Source organism: Grammomys surdaster, unplaced genomic scaffold, assembly GCF_004785775.1.
Source record: "Grammomys surdaster isolate TR1022 unplaced genomic scaffold, NIH_TR_1.0 125808, whole genome shotgun sequence".
NCBI lineage: Eukaryota > Metazoa > Chordata > Mammalia > Rodentia > Muridae > Grammomys > Grammomys surdaster.
In genome coordinates this window covers 1287234-1294328 of record NW_021620639.1, presented here as the reverse complement: position 1 = coordinate 1294328, position 7095 = coordinate 1287234, and the positions used below count along the sequence as shown (strand labels likewise).

Sequence of the window (7095 nt, the reverse complement as noted above, 5' to 3'; positions counted from 1 at the left end):
TGTTCTGTAACAGGACAGTGTCAAAAGAGTAGTTAGTATCTTATTCTGTGGTAGGGCCTACCGATATTCAGAAAGAATTACCATCGAGGGAGACCAATTGACAGTTCCACCTTACACTTACATAGACCTGCAATCCCAGCACTCTAGGAAGCTGAGGTAGGAGGATCTTGAGTTCAAAGCTAGCCTAGGCTTCACAGTGAGGCTCTATTTCTACAAACCCAAGCCAACACCAAACAAAAGAACAAGAAACGAGTTATGATTTCTCATTAGGCCAGTTCTGCAAGCATTCTCCTTCAGAAGTATTACTCTCTGCATGGCACTGTGGTGACCGTGGCACTGTGGTGATCAGTCGGTGAGCCAGACTCAGTCCCTGCTCAGGAATGCTGTTCTACAGTGAACTGGATGCTGTCAGGGTTAAGCATGTCCACAGATCCAGGATGACTCCTTGTCATTTTATAGTATATTTCCTGACTATCTGGAGAGGCTCCTAGGCCACGCCCAGCAGCAAATGAGTGGCATGTCCCTCCTTAGCTCCCATTTTCTGGTACTTTGTGAATCCAGGACTGAAGTGTGCTTGGCAGTGATCGAGCAGAAGCTTCAATGCTGAAGATAAAACACACCCCTCTCCTCTTCCTGTCAAGCAGACTCCTTTCGCTCTGAGTCTGCAGACATGTTGTTTTTCCAGACGATGGTCATTAAAGCCAGATGTGAGCCTCTTCAAACTCCCAGCCTGGCAGATCTGTGAGCACTCTTGTCATTTACAAGAGCAAGCTCTTCTAGTGAAGACCAAAGTATTTGAGCTAGCACAGTTGGATTTTTATACTATGTTTGAGTGTGTCTTAATTGGAATTCTTAAGTATTTTTCTTTTTTTCTTTTTCCTTTGAGCTTCAGTTTCACTGTGTACCTGGCTGGATTGGAATTCTCTGTGTAGACCAGGCTAGTTGCAGACTCAAGGAACTCTGCCTGCCTCTACCTCCCTGAGAGCTGGAATTAAAGGCATATGTATGTACCTTGCCCTTGCTTCTGAGGTGCATTTTAAAGTTAAGGGTCAAACTTAGCTTCCAGGCTGTAGATGAGGGCTATTGTTCTATGTAGCAGCACCCTGTATGATAGTTTTGCTTATTAATTTCATTTCCATTTCCCTCCAGCCAAAATCCACTCCTCCCTTGCAGCCAGTTACTTCCTCTAAGCAAATTTCTGATCAGATTTCTCTCTTTTTTGTAAAGCTTCAACAACCTCCTACTGCTGTCTTTAGTCTCCTCCAGCACATGGTTCAGTATCTCCCGCTGACATCTATGGCTAGTCAAATTCTATCTATTCCTGTATTCTGGTCACGAGGCCTCATTTATTACAAACCTGTCACGTGTGAACTACAGTGTTAGGACCTGGGGGTCTGCAGATAAATCTTTTGTTTGTTTTGTTTTGTTTTTGTGACAAGGTCTCCTTAGGTAGTTCTGACTATCCTGGAACTTGCTATGTAGACCAGGCTGGCCTTTAGGTGACATTTCTGCTAAGATTATAAGCTTGTAAAACCTGGATACAAATTAGGTTCTTATTGTGGAATAACTTATATGCTTATAGTGGAAGTCATCATTTGAGCAAAAGACAGAAACAAAATGTGCTCTATGGTAGAAGAAGGAGTTTCTACTGTCTACGTAGAACAAACTTCATGGTTAACCAAGCCCAGTGACTCTTGGCATGAGCATCCCTCTTATTCTCTTCTGAGTAACCTTTCTGTCTCAAACTGGTCAGAAGGATCATCCCTCGATTCCACTTAGATCCTATGATCCATGAAGCTGTTGCCGTAAGATTTGTCTATATGGGCCAGGCCTGTTACAGCACGTCCTGATTGTAACAGTGTCCCAGCGTGGCCTGCTAGTGTGTATCCAGCATATTCATAGCTCCTTTCATTCTCAGCCTCGGTGGCTCTGCAAGTCCTCCTAGGCCACAGGGGACGGAAGAAGGTGGAGGTGTCTTTGGAACTCTGTCTAAGGAAACACAAAGGAAGTCAACTTAGGGACCAAACTCTGGGTCTTTGGGCCTGCCTATTTCCAGTTCATTTCTGGAGTCCTTTTACAGTTTGGAGCCCTGTCTTTTGGCCACTTGGGCCAGCTTCTCATTTACCTTGCTTAAGCTTGACAGTCGAGTACCAGGCATGCCCTTTCAGCTGTCTGCAGATGTTGAACCACGAACATTTCAAATACATTTCCTTTCCCATCAACTCATAAGGCATTAGAAAGTAGCACAAAGAAGGACCTTCTGGAGTAAATTAATCTACACATGCGAGGAACAGTTAATGGACTGTATTGGCCATGGCTTGCTAGGCTCCCTGAATGCACTGTCCCTTGCTAATGATGCCCCATGGCTCTTCCTAACCCTTCAATAAGAGAGCCATCACCAGATATGGCCCTTAACCTGGGCCCAACCATCTGCCAAAGTTAACCTCCCTTCTTTATAGCCTGCCCAGAGTCTGTGCTATAATGTTATTAGCTGCAGGAAACTAAGTTGGGGAGAAGAAGCATCTGCCCTAACCAGTAACCTTTTGCCACATGCAAAGAATCTCAGACTTTATCTTCCAGCCATGAGGATGAGGGTAGGGCAGGAAAGGAACACCATTTCCATAGGGGCTATAATAAAATGAGGTCTGTCAAAAGCTGTGGAGGAGAGACTGAGAAGCCAGGTCAGGAAGGATAGTCAGAGCTTGCCGTCCTCGACAGTCCTTTGGCCTTGCCGCCACAGGTGGTAGATAAGAATTTAAGACTGGGTTTCTGGTCTGCACAACTAAAGCCCACAGACTTGTGGGACTGTGGATTATGGGGGTCTCTGTCTGGGCTTCCCAACAAATTTCCACAAGTGTCCTCATGTAAATAGGTGGCTGTTCTTTCTGATCTCATCCCGAGGTGGTCACAGAAAAAAATGGCTGTTTAATGCCACTGGAAGTCCAGCATTTTCAAGAGCCTGGCTGGGCAGTAAAAGAGCCAGAGGACATGGCCGATCCTGAAGAATATCTCGATTTGTCTGTGGAAGGAGATGTCTTCAGACGGGGCTTAATATGAGGATGGGGAGGCTAGCATCTTGCCACACTGCACCCTGAAACTGGTACAGCCCAGCACATGGGTAGATGCTACCTTAGCTCTGCTCGGGCTGGAGCCTGACAGTCTCAGATACATTCTCAGCTCAGCCTGTAATTGTCAGTGTGAGGTCAGACCAGGCGTGATCTCTACCAATCTGTAAAGTGCCTCTCTGACTTTTAGGAGGTGACAGAAGATGCAATTAATTCATATTTGTCAACTGCTCAGAAGTCCCCAAACAAAAACCACTGTGTGAGTTTAGGGTTGCTCACACAGAGTGAGGCCTAGGCTGGTGAAGCTCTGTGATGGCTGAGTGGGCATGCTGATGTCATGATGTCACATGAAGATACTCATCTTCCTGCTTCTTCCCTGGAAATATCACTTAGGGAAAAATTTAAATATACATCTATACAGAAAATAAAACAATGAACAGCATGATAGCATGTTACCTTTCAACCCAAAATGAACAAATATCAACACTTTCACAATTAACATTTTACTAGAATTAGAGAGAGAGAGAGAGAGAGAGAGAGAGAAAGAAAGAAAGAAAGAGAAAGAGAGAAGTGAGCAAGCTGTGGATTAAACCCAATGCCAGGTGATTGTTGGACAAAGGTTCTGTTCTATCTACCTTTGGCCCTTAAAACAGTCCACCAATGTATTTTGGACTTCCAGCAAATCTTTTTATGATTAAATTTCAATTCTCTGTGTGTGTGTGTGTGCATGTGTGTGGGCGACTGTGCATGTGCACATGCAAAACACACCACATGTACCGCTGCCTGCAGAGAAGAGAGTGTAGGAGGCCTTGGAGCTAGAGGTAGAGGGGTTTGTGGGTTGACCAGTGTGTGAGCAGCCAACTCTGGTTCTCTGGAGAACAGCAAGCACCCTAATGGCTGAACCATTTCTCCAGACCGACCCTTGTTTGCTTTGAAAGACAGGAGTTAAATATTTGCATATTCTCACCGTACTCCACCCAGCTGCCCACCTGGCCTGTCCACCAGCCTCTCACCCAGGGTGACCGCTGTCATAGATGTGTGTCCTCTATGTCTACCTTCCATGTGTGTAATAAGACTATGTGAGTAGACGGCATGGGGTTGGTTACGGGGTTGGAACCAGTCAGGGCTGGAGACTACTTTTAATTGTGCTCTCTGGTCTCTGTGAGCCTCAGTCTCTCCGTCTTTACTCCTCTTCTACTGGGGTAGTAGTTTTTTGACCTATAACATTGCTGTTTCTCTTGGAGATGTAGGCAAATTGCTGGGCTCAATAAATGATAGCAAATACCACTGGTCATTCCTCCCTCTCTTCCTCTCTTCCCCCCTCTTCCCCTCTCCCCTCCCCTCTCATCCTCTTCCCCTCCCTCCTCTCCCTCTTTCTCCCTTCCTTCTCTCCCCCTCCTTTCTTCCTCTCTCTCTCCCCCTGCCCCTTTCCCCACCCCTTCCCCTTCCCTCTCCCTTTCTCCTCCCTCTCCTTTCGCCCTCCTTTCCCTCCTCCTCTCTAGAAAGTTCCTGGAGAACAAGGACCCAGTCTGTAGCCTATATCCCTTTTTGCCATACCTGGAGTCCCCAGGTCACCGCAAGGTTGACTGGCCGCTCCTTATGGATGTCTGGATGCTTTTGTACGTCTGTTCAGGCTCCCCTGGGATTAGCGCAGAAACCAATTCTGCTCTGGGGACAGCCCAGAACTGAGTCTAGAAAGGAGTGATTGCCCTAAGAAGTTTGGAGTTTTTCTCCCAGGTCCTGCTTCTTTTCAGGCTTCAGGTGAGCAGTGTAATGGCGTGGGAGACAGACTCAGAGCCACACGGTTTGTTGACACTTTTTCTAGGCTCCAGCACGGTTCCCTTTGCTTTAGCTACGCCATCGAGCGTTCTGGTGCCTTTCTGCAAGATCCAGCTCTAACCTAGAGATCGACCGCGGTGAACCTCCAGGGCACAGTTGTCCGTCTCTGGCAAGGGACAGTAGGGGGCGCCAAACCCGCACAGTTGGCCGGCGGACCCTGCCTGGCAGTGCCTGAGCCCAGAGCCATCCCCCGCCCCCCCCCCCCTTCCCTGGTAACTGGAGATTTCTTGCAGATTCCCACAGTTGCACAGTAGAGAGGACTCTTTGTGAAAATAACAAACAGCCCCCTTGCCCCAGGCCGTCACCCCACAGACAGAACCATCGTGCAATCTTCCTGTTAGTTCTTAAAGTAGGGCCAGAGCCTAGGACCGCAGGGATGATGCTCTAGAGCTGAGGAGTGCTTGTTCAAGTCCCGCAGCTGTTTCAAAGGCTTTGCAATGTTTTCATTTGTGCACAAGCTGGGAATAGCTGCGGAGTTTTGACCCTTAGCCAAAGGACATTTCTGAAACTCTACCTCCCCAGTAGTCGACACACAAATCTAGCTATCCTACATTTACTTAGTATTTTAATACCCATGCTTGTAAAAGCTACACAAAGATGCCAACTATCCAAATGTAACGTTAGTATTTTTGAAAATTATATATTAAGATAAAGAATTAACATGGGGCCGAGGAGATGCCTCAGCCTTTAGGAGCCAGTACTGCTCCTGCACAAGGGGCAGCTCCCAGCTGCCTGCAACTTCAGCTTCGGACTTACCTGAATCCTTGGGTTGCTCAGCACCTGCTCTCATGTGCACACGCCTATCCCACTTTGCACATAGTGTAAACACATCTTAATTCTCATCAACATAGAGGCACTCTCTGAGGCCTCCCCCCTGCACCCCGTTCCCTCACTCCCTCCCCTACAACTTTGTCTTAGGTGTCTGCACAGGCCAGAGGACTACTCTGCTTCTAGTTCTCCCACGTCTCAGAGAGACACAGCTGAGATTTGACTGGGGTCTTTATGACTCTCTTTGACAGAGTTGTGAAGTAGCCATCCATTTACATACAGTGTTGGCAGCAACTGTGTGTTTGGACAGATGCTGACGGTACATCTTTATGGGGTACATTTGATCTCTCAGGATATTTATGTTTCTTATGATTTTTTTGTGATAAGGAATTAAAAATCTCTTTAACTACTTTGAATTATACAATAGAATACTGCTATGAATATTGCCCTGTGTAATAAAATACGGGTACCTTTTCCTCCTGTCTGGCTGACACTTTGTATCCACTAGCCAGTCTTTTTATCACCCCCCCTTCCCTTAACCCCCAGTTCCTGGGTCCCTTCCCTACCTCTGGACCACTATTCTACTTTCTACTTCTGTGAGCATTTTTAGCTGAGTGTTTGTCGTTCTGTAGTTGGCTTAGTTCACTGAATATTATGATCCTCAGGTCCATCTGTGTCGACCACATGATGGCCAGATTCCTTTTTACAGCTGAATAGTTATCCCAGCCTATGTATGATGCAAATGCATGCTTGTGGGAAAAAGGAGGAAGATGCTACACATTTATGAGAAATGTCCATTCTGATAATTTCCTATATGTCTGTCCGTCTATCTATCTATCTATCTATCTATCTATCTATCTATCTATCTATCTATCATCTATCTATCATCTATCTATCTATCATCTATCTATCTATCTATCATCTATCTATCTATCTATCTATCATCTATCTATCATCTATCTATCTATCTATCATCTATCTATCATCTATCATCTATCATCTATCTATCATCTATCTATCATCTATCATCTATCTATCTATCATCTATCTATCATCTATCTATCTATCATCTATCTATCATCTATCTATCTATCTATCTATCTATCTATCTATCTATCTATCTATCTATCTATCTATCTATCTATCTATCTATCTGGTGGTACTGTGGTTGAACCCAGGGTCTTGTGCGGCTAGGCAAGCATTCTAACAAAGAGCTGTATTGCTGCTTGGATTGATTGATTATTAATTGTTACTGTTTCTAAGTTTTTGCATGTTCTGATATTAACCCTTTGTTGTCTGGATAGTTCCCAGAGCTCCATTCTGTAAGTCACCTCTTCTGTGCATAAACATTCACTGTGACATCATCCCATTTGTCTAGTTTTGGTTTGATGCCTGTGCTTAACAAAAAAATACTTGCTCATAC

General features: G+C 45.4%; 1 long non-coding RNA gene across 1 annotated transcript; it reads right to left on the bottom strand.

The window, feature by feature from the left end:
* Positions 1 to 256: 256 nt before the first annotated feature.
* LOC114640397 lies at positions 257 to 4987 on the bottom strand. Its single transcript, XR_003714137.1, has 2 exons — positions 4623 to 4987; positions 257 to 1989 (listed from the first exon to the last, which is right to left on the bottom strand). It is a non-coding gene; the product is annotated as an uncharacterized LOC114640397 (long non-coding RNA).
* Between the last annotated feature and the right edge of the window lie 2108 nt (positions 4988 to 7095).